This window comes from Thamnophis elegans, chromosome 2 (genome assembly GCF_009769535.1).
Source record: "Thamnophis elegans isolate rThaEle1 chromosome 2, rThaEle1.pri, whole genome shotgun sequence".
Lineage (NCBI taxonomy): Eukaryota > Metazoa > Chordata > Lepidosauria > Squamata > Colubridae > Thamnophis > Thamnophis elegans.
In genome coordinates this window covers 97,573,569-97,590,119 of record NC_045542.1, presented here as the reverse complement: position 1 = coordinate 97,590,119, position 16,551 = coordinate 97,573,569, and positions in this window count along the sequence as shown.

The window sequence follows — 16,551 nt, the reverse complement described above, 5'->3', positions numbered from 1 at the left end:
AGGTTTGTGTTCTACTGCGATAGCAAGTGGTGGTAGTAGTCTGTTGGTTGTCTTGGAGATGTTTTTGATATGCTGTAGAGGAGCATTATCCTTTTCATATAGTGTATTAATTTTGGGGTCATTCATGTAGCCAGGAACTTCTTGATAAAGCATGGGTATCTTTTATGTAGAAAGATGGTTTGTTTTCTCTTTTTAACATTCCAGCTTATTGGAAACTTTTGTGTTTAAATAATTTTCAGAAAACTTTCTGTTTATTTTTTTATTGATTTTTAAAAAACTTTTACAAATATTTATCTCCTTCCCCACCCTCTCCACCTGAACCCATCTCCCCCCCCAACCTCCCCCCACTGACTTATTTATTTATTTATTTATTTATTTGACTTCTATACCGCTTAATAGGGCTTTCAGCCCTCTCTAAGCAGTTTACAAATTTTTAGCAAATTGAGTCAGCAACTTGCCCCACAGTCTGGGTCCTCAGAGCAAATACAGGGTATAAATCTTTAACAACCATATTCTAAAATAAACTAAAAGAAACTTAGCATCATCTTTCATTTGTGCTTTAACTCTTCTTTTGTTAAGCTAACTCTAAGCAAATTATATCATTCCTTGCTTTTTCAGTCATAAGCTGTCTGGAATTTCTTAGTCCCATATTATTTTGAATATAATCAATCCATCTTCTCCACTCCAGTTTGTATTTCTCATCTGAATGGTCCTTAAGATATGCTGATTTTAGCCATCTCTGCTAAGTTTGTTACTTTTAATGTCCATTCTTGAATAGTAGGCAAGTCTTCCTTCTTCCAATATTGCGCCACCAACAGTCTCGCTGCCCTTGTTAGGTTCAAAATCAAATTAGTCTCTATAACAGTAGAATCAGTAGTTATACCTAGCAAGAATAACTGAGGGGTAAACTTTATCCTCTTTTTAAAAATATTTTGCATAATCCACCATATTTTTATGCAAAATGCTTTAACCTTTTTGCAAGTCCACCATATATGGTAATATGTAGCATCAACGCAATCACATCTCCAGCATTTAGGTTGTAAATTCGGATACATGCAAGCCAATTTTTTTGGATCCAAGTGCCATCTATAAAACGGTTCCACCACAAATGCGCGAATGACAAAACCGCGCCTGACTAAACCGTGGTGACAAAACCGCGCCGACAAAATGGCGCCGATGAATGAGCGCTGAAGTGCGCCGACAACAGCGCACCGACAGAAGCGCACTGTAACCCTAACCCTAAACCTAAACCTAACCCTAACCCTAAACCTTACCTTAACTTAAATCGCGCTTCTGTTGGTGCGGTTTTGTCGGCGCGCTGTTGTCGGCGCGCTTTTGACATCGTGGTTTTAGCGCTGCGATTTTGTCGGCACGCTTTTGACGTTCGCGCATTTGTCGGGTCACGCTATAAAACAACTTGTAAAATTTCTCTCTCAGATTTTGGGCTTGCGTGAATTTTACATTTCTTACCCATATCTTTTCCCTTGTGTCCAACATTATTGGTTCTTCAAAATCTTGTGCCCACTTTGTCATACAGTCTTGTTATTGATAGTGAGGTGCTTGGTTAGTTTGAGGGTTTTTTTATGAACTAGGTCTCAGATTTGCCATCATTTCTTCTACTAATGTGGATATCCAAGAAAGGTAGTATGGTTTTGTTTCCTTCTTCCCTTATAAATTTTTGTTTCCTATCTCATGTGTCTCTCTCATCATTATTATTTTGACAAAAGCTATTCTATAGAGAAGATTCATATTTTTAGTTGAATGTGTAAGAATTATTCCTTCTAGATGTTGTATCACAGCAATCCTGAATGTGGTGATCTCATCGGTGTTGCTTCATTTCCTCAGGGCAGAGGCATACCGTATCAATTTCTCTCTCTCTCTCCCCCTCCCTCTCTCTCTCCCTCCCCTCTCTCTCTCTCTACCATCAGCTTAACGTGTAGCTGGTAGACAAATTATTCTCTTCAGAGTTGAAAGCATGAATGGAACATTCAGGAACTCATTAAAGCCGTTTCCCCATCGCTTTGTTCCTCTATGTACCACAAACAAATTGTGTCTTCCTCTTAACTCCGCTCATGAATTTGCTTACCAAATTCTTGCTTGCTTTCCCTGCTTGCTTATTCATTGAGTTTGCTCTCTGGAGGACTGTTTTCCTTAGAAGTTCCTTGTAGCTGCCTCACCAAGCAATGCTCCAGTCACATACAACGGGCAAAAAGTTCCATAGGGTGTCGTTAGCAGCAGTTAGCCATCTGCCAGCAGTCTGTTCCCCTTCTAGCTTTTCTTCTTCTTCTCTCCGCCTCTGACTTGCTGGATTTGCTTGGCTCCCCCTGTTTATTCACCCAATAAGCTAAGGAGGAATATGGGATTGTGTTGTGAAGAGGTGCAAATGTTATACATTATTTTTTCAAAAGTTGTAAATTGTACTATTTGAATCGGAACAAGATACGCAGCAGAACAAGCTCACAAAGTTCATGAGCGATTGGTACTCCTCTCCTACAATCTCTGCAAAGCTGTAGCCTGCGTTGAAAAGTAGAAGAGACTTTTGTAAAACTTGCCTTTCTGGCCATCTGGTGGTGGTGCTTCATACATGATCTTCAATGCAGTTTTCTGAACTGAATTCAGTAAGATTTCCTCTCAAGATAGCATGCATAAAACAGCATTACTAACCACTGGAAATCGGATTTAGATCATTACATACGTACAAGAAAATAATGTTTCTAATTTTTTTAATTGTTCGAATATTTTGAAAGAGAGAAGAAACTGATACTTATCGGCCAGATTAAGGCTTTCTCTTTACAAACTGTTCCTGGCATTTTTGTCTCCTGCATCTGATTCTCCTTGCAGGGATAATGAGAAGCATTGCCAGCCTCTTTGCTAGGTTTCAATCAGAGCAGGGCTTTGTTTTATTTAGCTAGGCTGGGATTATTACATCTGGGAGATGCCCAGAAAAGACAGTGGTGTTTGCACAGCACATACCAAACCACAAATTAGGGGGCTTTATTGTAGTTGAGTATTTTATCTAAATCCAGCCTGACTTCAGTTATGGTCCAGTGAGTTTACAAACATAGAAAGTTCATCTAATTGATGAATGGCTACTAGTCACTGAGAAAATGTGTCATATGAACAATATTTCAGTATTGTGTATTCTTGCACAAGAATACAATATTTGGGAGCTATGAAAAAAGCAACTTTCTCAATAGTTTTGGCTTTGAAGTCCTTTCTATCTGCCTTAAAATACTAACAGATAACAGAAGCTTTACTAGGCAGGCTGTGTAATGGTAAAAGGTAAAGATTTCCCTCTCCAGTCTTGTGTCTGACTCGGGCACGGTGCTCATCTCTGTTTCTTGACCATCTGAACCAGTATCGTCCGAAGATAGGGTCATGTGCCAGCATGAGTAGATGCCAAAGGTGCCTGGAATGCTTTGCTTTCCCATCAAAGTGGTACCTATCTACTTGCATTAGGGTGCTTTAAAACTTCTGGGGCACACACATTGCTAGGTGTGTAGTACAGGTAGTCCTTGACTTCCGACCAGAACCGAGCCCAAAATTTCTGTTGTTAAGTGAAAATTTCTTAAGTGAGTTTGGCCCTTTTTATGACATTTCTTGCCACAGTGGTTAAGTGAATCCCTGCAGTTGATAAGTTAGTAGCCTCCTGGTTGTTAAGTGAATGGCTTCCCATTGACTTTCCCATTGACAGCGTCGAAGGTTGCAAAAGGTGATCACATGATCATGGGGATGCTGCAAAGCTTGTAACAGTGAAAAATGGTCATAAGTCACTTTTTTCAATGCTGTTGTAACTTTGAACAGTCACTAAATGAACTGTTGTAAGTCAAGGACTACCTGTAATAATGCCCAGTAATCCCCATGCACAAATTACTCACTTAATATAGCTCATCTGAGAAACAGTACAGATACTGTATGTACATGCCCAAATGAACCAGCAATAGGGCTCAGTGGCGCTCAGATTAAATCAAGACTGGAGGGATAATGCTATTAATCCAAACATTTAACATTTGCAGGAAAATAAAGGTCATATACCATGACATACCAAATGGATGGTAAACTATTAGAAAAACTTGCAGACGGATATATTAGAGGCAATCAGAACTACCTTTGATTACATTATCTCATTCTACTTTTCTCATGTGGCATTTCTTACAGTTCCCTCGCTGTCATGTCTTTTCAATGGAAATAACAACACATTTACACAGTACAATTACACAGAATCAGTGTGTCACACACTTTCCATTCCATAAAGGAGGAACACAAGAATGTGTGTGTAACCCTAGAACAGTCTTCTTCATTTCAATTCTCCAGATGTTTTGGTATAATATCTCATCTGTAAGAGTGGTAAAGCTAGAATAGAATAGAATAACAGAGTTGGAAGGAACCTTGGAGGTCTTCTAGTTCAACTCCCTGCTTAGGCAGGAAACCCTACACCACTTCAGACAAATGGTTATCCAAGTCTTCTTAAAAACTTCCGTGTTGGAGCATTCACAACTTCTGGAGGCAAGTTGTTCCACTGATTAATTGTTCTAACTGTCAGGAAATCTCTCCATAGTTCTAAGTTGCTTCTCTCCTTGATTAGTTTCCATCCATTGCTTCTTGTCCTGCCCTCAGGTGCTTTGGAGAATAGCTTGACTCTCTCTTCTTTGCGTCAACCCCTGGGATATTGGAACACTGCTATCATGTCTCCCCTAGTCCTTCTTTTCATTAAACTAGATATACCCAGTTACTGCAACCATTCTTCATATGTTTTAGCTTCCAGTCACCTAATCATATTTGTTGCTCTTCTCTGCACTCTTTCTAGAATCTCAACATCTTTTTTACATCAGCCGTCCTTGCCTCTCAATTTGTCCAAGACATTAGCCTGACATACCAGAGGCAGAATAATACACAGGGAAGTAGATCCTAAATGATATTCAAACCACATTTATAGTACTTGAACCATTTGAACATTTTCTATATTACAGCTAATCCTTGACTTACAACTGGTCTCTTAGTGATTGTTCGAAGTTACGACAGACGTCCCTTGAGTATTTATAACCCAGATTCGAAGTCCCAACACTCACCCCCATTCCCTGGGATCATGTGATTGTGCTTCAGGGCTTGGCAACATTTACAACCATTTGTAGCCTCCAACATTCATGTGGCTGAGTTTTACAACAGATTTGCCTAAAACTGGCATTTGCGTCTGTTTTTTGGAACAACCGGCCCATAGGGAACCATTGGTTTGCTTAAGGACCACGGCATTCACTTAATGACTGCTGAAAAAAAAGATCATAAAATCAGGTCAGTCACGTGGATGACCCTATTTATGACTGTCATGAATTACAAATGTGATGGGCCAGCTCTGTTATATTATAACTCTAGGGCTATCTGTATCGGCATTGTCCAGAAATATAGTTGGCTGAAAGCATTTTAATCATATTTGAAAATGATACGGTTAAATATTTACTTTTACTTTTTTCTGCGTTCAATAATGAGGCAAGTATTTTAATGCTCTGTAATGTTGGTATAACCCACCATTATACAGTCCAGCTGATCCTGCCTTCCTTTGCTGTATATCCTGATTATTTATCTGTGCTAAGACAAATGGATATGAGTCATTTCTCTTTCACCAAAATTCATGCTACCCTGATAGCAACTTGTCCTGTTTTAAAATGTATTCATTTATTTGCATATTGAGGTATCTTAAAGAATGCTGACATAAGACAGAAAGGGAAAAAGTGTAGAGCACTAGATGCTCAAGGTGGAGATATTTTCTGTTAACTTCTAGTAGCAAGTCTCAAGAGAAAATTTAAGTAAGGCATAAAATGGAAGTTTTAAAAAAAATAAAACCTTGCTCTGCCAGGGTGTCAGATCCACATCAGAATTCTTTCTCCAGTTCTTTACAAGAAACTACCATTCACAAAGTTGCTAGTTGTATGAATGTTGCCTTTGCTACTTGGGCTTTAGAGTAAGCAATAGATGAATGCTGGGTCATTTTAAAATGAACTGACATAATTAGAAACTAGGGCTGTTTAACACATTGTTCAACTCACCCATCAGATACTATCAAAGAAACACCTGCTCTTTGACTATGATCCATTATTCCAAGAATGCCACATATTAATAGCTGTTTACATTTTAAAACGGTCATTGTGGTGCCAGTTTACCAGCAAGGACAGCTTGCCCATATCACTGGGGGAGCACCACAAAATTTTTGTTCTTGCCTACATGTTATAACTATAGGTTGCCTGTAGGTGGATTAGGGCTGTTTAGATCAGGGCTGTCAAATTTGCGGCTCATGGGCCAGATGTATCACGCACTGGCCACGCCCAGATTAGCAAGGGGGGGGATCACAATACATCACGTGACAACATGAGTTTGACATTCCTGGTTTAGATAGTGTTGGCTTAGCATTGGGAAGATTTAAGCTGTGATTCTGATTTACCTCCCATCTAGTGATATTCAGCAAGTTTATAGCTTGCCAACATCCCAGGCTCTTGGTGAGGCTGTTGGAAATTCAGTAGGCTATCACAGGAGGGAGGGAGGAAATTGAATAAAAATAAAATGGTTTGTTATAGTTTTTAGATTAATGATATTGTCCGCCAGTATTGATTATTTGATTTATTTTAATAGGATAAGGATCAACTCTTTCTGATCTCTTATAACTTTTGTTTTAAAAACCTTAGTGATTATCTTTGGTAGGATTACTTCTTATTTGACAAGCCTAGGTAGCTGAGCTTAGAACTGTGGTCACCTCTACCTGTGAGTAAGCCTAGCCAAAGTAAGTTGGATTGATTTCTGTGTAAGCATCTTTCCATTTAACAATTCACTTGTTCTCCATAGGAGATAAGGAATTCCAAGCAGGCAAGTGGGCAGGTAGCAAGAGACCCCTTTCTCCATCATTCCTTGCCATTCTCCTTCATTTCCATATTGACAAGAAAAAGAAAGTGCCGTATTTTTCAGACTATAAGATACACCGGTGTATAAGACGCACCAAGATTTCAAAAAGGTAAGTAAGAAAAAAAAAATTTGTTCTCCCGGCTCCCAGGAGCACTCTGCAAGCTTCAGCAGGGCTGGGGGTAAGGCAAAAACATCCCCATTTTTATGAAAAATGGGCCATTTTTCACAGAAACGGGGGCATTTTTGCCTTCCTCCAGCCCTGTTGAAGCCTGCAGAGTGCTGCTGGGGGCTGGGGAAAAACAAAAGTGTCTCTGGTTTTGCGAAAAATGGCCCGTACAATAGCAGGGCTATTGTATTTGCCCTGCAGGATCATTGAAAAGAAGGGGGAGGAGAGGCCCCTGTGGCCCAAGATGGCGGCCTCCTGCAGCTCGGAGGACACAAGCAGGTCCTTACTTCTAAAGCCGGCAGCCCCACTGGAGGGGCAGAAGAGCTCCAATCAGGTTAGAGATTACTCCTGAAGGTCCATCCAAGGGAGAGGCGACTAGGCAAAGAGCAAAATATAATGCAATGCAACACAACACAACACAACACAATACAACAATACAACACATACAATACAATACAATACAATACATACAATACAATAGCAGAGTTGGAAGGGACCTTGGAGGTCTTCTAGTCCAACCTCCTGCCTAGGCAGGAAACCCTAGACCGTTTCAGACAAATGACTATCCAGCATCTTCTTAAAGACTTCCAGTGTTGAGGCATTCACAACTTTTGGAGGCAAGCTGTTCCACTGATTGATTGTTCTAACTGTCAGGAAATTTCTCCTTAGTTCTAAGTTGCTTCTCTCCTTGATTAGTTTCCACACATTGCTTCTTATTCTACCCTCAGGTGCCTTGGAGAATTGTTTGTCTCCCTCTTCTTTGTAGCAACCCCTGAGATATTGGAACACTGCTATCATGTCTCCCCTAGTCCTTCTTTCTATTAAACTAGACATACCTAGTTCCTGCAACCGTTCTTCATATATTTTAGCCTCCAGTCCCTTAACATCTTTGTTGCTCTCTGCACTCTTTCTAGAGTCTCCACATCTTTTCTACATCATGGTGACCAAAACTGAATGCAGTATTCCAAGTGTGGCCTTACCAAGGCATTATAAAGTGGTATTAACACTTCATGTGATCTTGATTCTATCCCTCTATTTATGCAGCCTAGAACTGTGTTGGCTTTTTTGGCAGCTGCTGCACACTGCTGGCTCATATTTAAATGGTTGTCCACTAGGACTCCAAGATCCCTTTCACAGTTACTACTATTGAGCAAGGTACCACTTATACTGTACCTGTGCATTTCATTTTTGTTGCCTAAGTGTAGAACCTTACTCTTTTCACGATTTAATTTCATTTTATTAGATAGTGCCCAATGTTCAAGTTTGTCAAGATCCTTCTGTATCTTAAGCCTATCTTCTGGAGTGTTGGCTATTCCTGCCAGCTTGGTGTCATCTGCAAATTTGATGAATTCCCCATTTATTCCCTTATCCAAATCATTGATGAAGATGTTGAAGAGTACTGGGCCCAAAACAGAGCCTTGCGGTACTCCACTGCATACTTCCCTCCATGAAGATGCAGTTCCATTGAGTACTACACGTTGAGTGCAGTTGGTCAACCAGTTACAAATCCATCTGGTGGTGATGCTGTCTAACCCACATTCTTCTACTTTATCTAGTAGTAGGTTATGTTCTACCTTATCAAAGGCCTTCTGAAGTCCAAGTAAACTATATCGACGGCATTCCTCTGGTCCACTAATTTTTTCACATTATCAAAGAATGCAATAAGATTAGTCTGGCATGATCTGTTTTTGACAAACCCATGTTGGCTTTTGGCTATTACTTTGTTTGCTTCTAGGTGTTCGCTAATTCGTTGCTTGATTATCTTTTCCAGAATCTTTCCTGGTATTGAGATCAGGCTGATCTGTAGTTTCCTGGATCTGTTTTTCTCCCTTTTTGAAGATGGGAACCATATCAGCTCTTTTCCAATCCTCTGGTAGTTCCCCGGTGCTCCAGGATCTCTGAAAGATATAGTTCAGTGGTTCTGAGATCTCTTCTGCCAGTTCCTTCAGAACCCTGGAGTGTAATCCATCCAGTCCTGGTGATTGGAACTTGTCTAGGGTAGACAGGTGCCCACTTACCATTTTCTTCCCTATTTCAACGTGTTCCTAATCTGATTTTTGTGGTGCTGTTTTTGATAGGTTGGACTGTTTGATCCCTTTGTGTAAAGACAGATGCAAAACATGAGTTAAATAGTTCTGCTTTTTCCCTGTTGCTTGTCACCTTCTTGCCACTTTCTCCCAGCAATGGACCAATTGTTTCCTTAACATTTTTCTTGTTTTTAACATGTTGGAAGAAGCCTTTTTGTTATTTTTTTACTTTTGTGACAAGCCTTTCTTCATTGTGAGCCTTAGCTTTCTTCTCTTCATCTTTACACGCACTCTAGTGGCTGACCAGTGAACTGTGTCTGTGTCTACAAAGTTTTGCAATGCACTCTAGTGGCTGACACATGAACTGCACCTGCATCTACAAAGTCTGGCAACGCACCCTAGAGGCTGACAAGTGAATTGAACTCAAAGAATTCATAATACATTCAATAAAAGTTTTGAGCTAATCCTAGTCATAGAATTATAGCACCCTTCTAGCCATGGCAAAAGGGTCAGACAGGCCAGTCCCCATGCCAGAACCCACTACAAACTCAGAATTGGATGTCCGATTATGAGAAATCACAGAAGCACCTCAGATAGCCTATGACCTTAGACAGCATTCGCTGAGGGCAGAATATATAGCAGGGGTGGAGAACATCAGAGCCGACTGGCTCAGCCGGACTGAGGTGGACAATTCAGAGTGGAAGCTGCAGCCAGCAATCTTCAAGGAGCTGGCAGAGTGCTTCGGACGCCCGGAAGTCGACCTTTTCGCCACCCCTCTCAACGCCCAGCTCCCGAGGTTTTATTCCAGGTACTGGACATGGGGGGGTGGAGGGGGTAGACGCTCTCCGATGCCCTAGGTCCCGGGGGCTCCTCTATGCCTATCCACCCTTACCCCTGATCCCCAGGGTCATACAAAAAATCTTGCAGGAGGGGGCGGAGGTGGTACTGATTGCCCCACACTGGCCCTGAAGGCCTTGGTTTGCCGATCTCCAATTCCTCTTGGTGGACAGGCCCTGGAGAACCCCCCCAGGAGAGGATCTCCCTCAGTAAGGGATCACTGAAATACCCGGACCCTCAGTGGCTCCAGTTGACCGCTTGGCGTTTGAGCGAAGCACCCTGAGGAAGATCTCTCCTCCCCCAGGGTTATACAGACTACCCAGGCAGCTCACAGACCCTCCACGGAGCGCATTTATGGTGCTACATGGCAGGCCTTTTCAACATGGTGCATCTCTAACGGCCTTGATCCGGTTCGGGCTACTGTTGCACAAGTTCTGGACTTCCTTCAGGCAGGGCTGGACAGAGGGTTGGCTCCCATCACGATTAGAAGACAGGTCTCGGCCATTTCATCGGTACTCCTGGGCGGTAGATCTCAGACACTGACTCACCATCCGATGGTCAGGCGGTTCCTCAAGGGGGCCTCCAATCTTAAACTGCACATGGTGCACAGGTACCCTTCTAGGGACTTACACAAGGTGTTGGACCCTCTGACAGGCCCTCTGTTCGATCCATTACGTACTGTCTCTCTGAAGTTCCTGACACTTAAGATGGCCATTTTGGTGGCCATCACCTCCAGGAGGTTATCCGAACTGCAGGCACTGTCTACTAGGGAAGATCTCTGCATGTTCCACCAGAACAGGGTAGTGCTAAGGTTGAACCCCTCCTTCATACCCAAAGTGTGCTCTTGTTTCCATTGCTCACAGGAGCTGATATTGCCCATTTCTGCCTGGACCCTTCTCACCCATTAGAGAGGAAGTGGCACACCTTGGATGCGAGGAGGGCTCTGAGGATTTACCTAAGAAGAACCAGGCCGAACAGGAAGTCGGAAGCCCCATTTGTTTCCTTCCAGCTGGGGTCCCTGGGGAACAAGGTGACCTCCACCACGATAGGCAGGTGGTTAAGAACCTATATGGCTTCTGCCTATCAGGCACAGGGTCTGCAAACATCGAGTTCTATCACAGCGCGTTCTACACACAAGCGCGGCCACTTTGGCGACCTGGGCCACGCAGGCCTCACTATCTGAGATCTGTAGGGCAGCCACAGGGTCTTCCCCCACCATTCATGAGGCATTGCAAGTTGGATGCCTTTGCTTCTGTGGAAGCCTTCATTCGGACGTAGGGCGTTGCAGGCTGTTCACAAGGCAGGGAAGAAGCCTCACCAGGCATAAGTTTGGGCATATACTCAAATGTGTAACCCTCCCTAGGGACGTGTAGGCTTTGGTACGTCCCATCCTGGATACTCCTCCCCTCACTATGGAAAAAGGGCTTTGGTACTTATCTGATCCGCCTCTTCTCATAGTGGGGAGGAGTATCCAGCCCCTCCCGGATATGGGTATGTTGCGAAATTGTTATGGTTTTTGTTGAACTGTTCTGTTGAAGTAATAAAGGTTTGAAACTAAAAGTTTAGAGTGGATGACACAGCGAGTCAGATAGAGTTCTTCGCCGATAACTGGGTGGAGCCTGGTGACCAAGGCATGGCTAAAAGAGCTTATCTGACTCAGTCCAATCAAGAAAGGACAAGGTCAACCCATCCTGGATACTCCTCCCCCACTATGAGAAGAGGCGGATCAGGTAAGTACCAATGCCCTATCTCTGCAACCTTGTTGGGTTTCCCTTCAAAGGAAGCAGCATCCAGCTCTGCCCCAATTACTACCTAAATAGAAGAGGTACGTGGCTGTTGATTCCCTGATAGGTGGATCCCAAATGATGCTGGCAAAGCTAATTGAACTGCCACTCGGCTAGTGGGGGACAAGTTGCATTCTGCCTGAAAACCCACTGCTTACGAATTCTTTCTTGTTGCGATCTTGTGGCTTCAGTTTATGGGAACATTTAATTGCAGATGGGCAGAAATGAATTTACACTTGGCCAGATTGTAAATGGATCTCTTTTGCTTCGGTCAACATACCCACCGTGTCTCCTTCAGAATTCTGGACTTGGGTCTGGAAGGCTAACTCCCATAGCTCTAAGCCAGGCAGGCTATATCTGACATGCATCCAGGTGAAGATGCTGTTGGATCAATGTTTGCCTAAAAAGAGTTAAAACATGGGATATTCTTACCAGCCATCAGAATTACACAAGGGGTTCAGGATTCTTTTGATTTGCATACTGACAGAATGGGATCAAATCCACTCAGCTTTCAAAAGGAATATCGTGTTAAAAATGGGGCTGTAAGAAGAAAAACCCTTTGCATTTGGGTGGTGGCTCAGAAAGTTGCTGATTGCTCCATTCTGAGTCCCTTCCCCTCTCCCTCTTGCTCCCGTGATCCAGAGAGCAAAGCGTGCAGCCCAAGTGTGGGTTGCTGCCGGCATTGCTGCTGGCTCGCAACTTGTGTGCGTGCTGCGCTTGTTCTGCATGCGCAGAACAATTTACAGTGAATTGCGCATGTGCAGTCACCCAAATCCAAAATGGCGTCAGCCAAACAGCAGCGAGGAACGGTTCGGGGGCGTGGCAGGCCTGGGTCACTGCCAGTTCTGCAAACCAGGCCTGAATTCCACTACCGGCAGCAACCCACCTCTGGTGCAGCCCTCCCTATCCTTCCCAGAGCACATAGACCAAAACATACAGCCGCTGCAGTACAGGGGGGTTAGAAAGAATTCCAGAAACCCTGTTTTGCATGTTTTCCTTGCTAGTATAAAAAAAAGATAACAATAAGCTCAACAGAGTGTATTGAACTCAGTGGCACTTACTTCTGAATAAGCATGGGCTGGATTATGCCAGTAGGACTTTTGGCTATTTCTAAGTCTAACTAAGTAGGAGCTGGTTGTCTCAGAATTGTTCTGATATTGCTTTTTTGAATGTTACCCAGTTAGACATTTTTCAGCCCAAGAGCAAAAGTCAGCTCTTGGCAAGAAACAAGAAATTCATGCTTACAGTGACATGTTACTAGCAAAAGTAGGAAGCATCAGTTCTGACGTTGCACTGAAGTGATGGTTACAACAGGCACATATTTCTCTCGTATATACGTCTTTCTCACTTACATAGAGCAGCTTCACCTCAGGGCATTCAGAACAGCAGCTCCGCTATAGCACTATACTTTGCCTGAACCCGGCCTTCCCCTGCATGAGCCAGTTTCAGAGGTCTAACAGGACAGATTTAGCTTGGAGCAGGTTTTCCCATCCCTGCCCCGGAAGGGATCGTCCCAATAGGTAATTGTGAAAACATTCAGCAATAGTCATCTTCATGAAGCAGCCCAACATCCGAGGGAGAGATGAAAAGTAGGGCCATATCCTCGTAGGGCATGTCAAAATTTTCAACTTTCAAATTCCAAACATTAGGGTGCTCAAAAGGTGTAACCTGCCTTGGGGATTGTAAAGATTTTTGGTTACTTTAATGTAATTTAGATGTAATTACATAAATATCATAACTTCTTAACATTTTGTTTCATTTCTTCATAGCGTTGCTGAGAGATCAGTGTCTGTTAACTATTTTCCAGTGGTTGCCTCACTTCATCAGGCTCTGAAGAAGGAGAAGCCAGGAGCAACCTTGTTTTTTTATTGTAAATTACTCTAGACCAGGGGTGTCAAACTCGATTTCATTGAAGGCCGCATCAGGGTTGTGTTTGACCTCAAGAGGGGTGGAGTGGCCATGGCCGGGGTGGGCCTGGCCAGCTCGATGTCACTCATGTCAGGGGTGCCTATGGTGACTCAAGAGCTCTGCTAGTGAAAATGGGCTCCTGAGCTCCATTTTTGGCTGCGACAGCCTCCTGCAACACTCTGCCAGCAGAAATGGAGGCACTGCGGGCCAGTCCTTCACTGTTTCCAGGGCGACCCTGTGGGCCAGATCTAAGCACCCCATGGGCCGGATCTGGCCCACGGGCCTTGAGTTTGACACGCCTGCTCTAGAGCACCTTTGCATAAAAGTAGGGAAAGGGTGTTTTAATTCTGTTCTGAAATAATCTGTGAGTTTAAGTCAGAAATTAAACAACCTCATTAGGTTCGTGTTAGAACTGGATGACTTTTTGAAACAGACTAGACTACAGGTTAGTCCCCGTTTAGTCACCACAATCGGGACCAGCAATTTGGTTGTTAAACAATATTGCTAAGTGAAACTGCAACTGTGGTTACAAATCTTACTTCAATTGCCTTTGCTTTATTTGCACACCTAAGAAGAACATAAATGCTAGGACTCACCACAAAGTTGCTTCTTCATTGTTGTCATAATTGAGAATGATCCTGGAATGGGGCAGTCACTATCCAAGCATTACTTTTTGGGGAATTTCAGCCCCAATTCCCTTTGTCAGTTTTATTGAGTCTTGTCTGCCTAGCAAACAAGAACCGGCAGCGACCTAGGCCTGCCACGCCCCAGTTCCGCTGCCTCCACCATCTTTTTTTTTAGTTCTGCACATGCACAGAACAATTTTAATGGAACTGTGCATGCGCGTGTAGTGCGCATACAGTGTGTGCAAACCAGCAGTAAAGCCGGGCACCCCTGGCACGCACATTACCAAATCCCTGACAGGGCTCGCCTTGCCAATGACTTTCCCCTTATTGGCCTGGTCATAGATTGCTGGTTCAAAGCATCGACATTTTACCCGGGTCTTGGCTGGATGCATTTAGTTCTTGTGAGATTGCTGACTTGGGAGATGTAATGAAATGCAATGAAAAGCTCCAGCTGAGCCTTTCTACTACAGCCCCCCAGAGTAAAGTCTTTGACTGCACAAGCTTCAGCCTCCACATACACATTTGGAGAAGGGGATGGAGGATGGAAGCATCATTCCAAGCCCAAAAAAGAAAATGGTGGGGAAGAGGATTGATTGATTGTTTGTTTGTTTGATTGATTGAGGAAAGGTGGTGTTACTCTGATTTGGCATTGTTACACCAGTCAGTCTGCCTCTCCAGGCAGCAATCTTTTTCACTAAGGCAGAGGGGACGACAGGCAATGCATTCCTGTTTCCTTAAATTTTTGCCCATTTTTTCCTTGCATATCTGTTTCCTTTCCACTCAACCTTATCTATTGCATTTAAAATCTTGGACAATTCCCTCAAGCTTCCACGGTTCCTTTCTTTCTTATTTGGACTCACTGCACTGAGATGCCCTGTGGAGCTCCTAGGTAAAGCTAATGCCACTTGCTTGCTTGTTTGCTTGCTTGCTGAGATCTTGGCACACTAAAGAGATTCATCTCTGTAAGGAATCTTAAAAGTATATAGATTTCACCTCCGACCAGGACCTGCAGTATGTTATTTGTTGTTGCTGTTTTTCTTTAGAAGAATGAGCCCAGCCTAGGCGGCAGTTCAAATGTAGGGTCATTTGTTGCGTTGCACTTATGCAGGTTTAGAAAGTTGAAAAATTGTTTAAGGTGAGAGAGGTCAGAGGGTGATATGGAACTGTCCAAGCTGCCAGAGAAATGCAGAATTGCATTCACACAGAAACTCTTGTTCAGACTAGGATAGCTGGCTTCTTTGGGTCTTAAATTTACTTTCTTTTGAGGATTCTAACTTGCGCCAAAGGCCATGTTGCTTCTAGACGAAGTAAAAATAACAAAATAGGGGAAAAAGAAGTTTGTGGCAGCATGAAGTGAAGAGACTGGGCTGTACATCTACTGTGTCTGCACCTTTCAGAGAAAAATATCTGCACATCCTACTTTGATTTCTATCTGACATTGTGCTTCCTTGCTTAAGTTAGTCCATAAATTAAATTTTATATTGGGTGGAAGGTTCAATACGTTGAGGATTCAGTTTCACTGGAAGGATAGTTTTGAAAGAAATGGGTTGTTTCTGGTGATATTGCAGAAACTGGGAGCTCACTGAAATTTCCAGTTGTTAAGAAGTGGAGTTGCAACGTCATGTATAACTCCTTGTTCATATCTTCTGATTATTAGGACAATGCGTTGCAAAATAAATGAATTTGTGCAGTTCCTTTGCATAAGATTCAAATTATGTAAAGAGTCAATTATCTTGACTGCTCTGCATATTTATTTTGGATCTTTTTATAGTTTTGGAATTGTAAGTCACTCAGAGTCATTTGAGATGGGTGGTTATAGAGTCTGAATGAAAAATGAAGTGAATAAATAAATATGAGATATATCTGGATTATATCACCATTCATGCTATTAAAATGAAGCAATTCCAGCAATAAGAATCATAAAATGTTAAGAGATGAAAGGGTACTTAAAGATTGCTTAATTCAGTCTAACCATTACTGCAGCATCCATGACAAATAGATTGTGACACCTCCAACAGAGGATAGTCCATCCCCTTTCCAGGAAATCTCTTCCATTGTTGAACAGTTCTTACTATTAAGAATTTCCTCTGGTGTCCAATCAAAATCTGTATCTCTGTATTTTGCACCCATTGGTCCTGCTTCTGCCTTTGGTTTGTTCTCAGTTCATTTTTCCATATCTTGGGATAGTCCAAACCAAGTTGGAATGTTTTCATATACTTTTTAAAAAAAAGTTTACTTGTTTATTCATTGATAAAAATGGATGGAAGAGAAATTACCTTAATCTCCAATAAATGAAACATATTGAAGACCTCAGA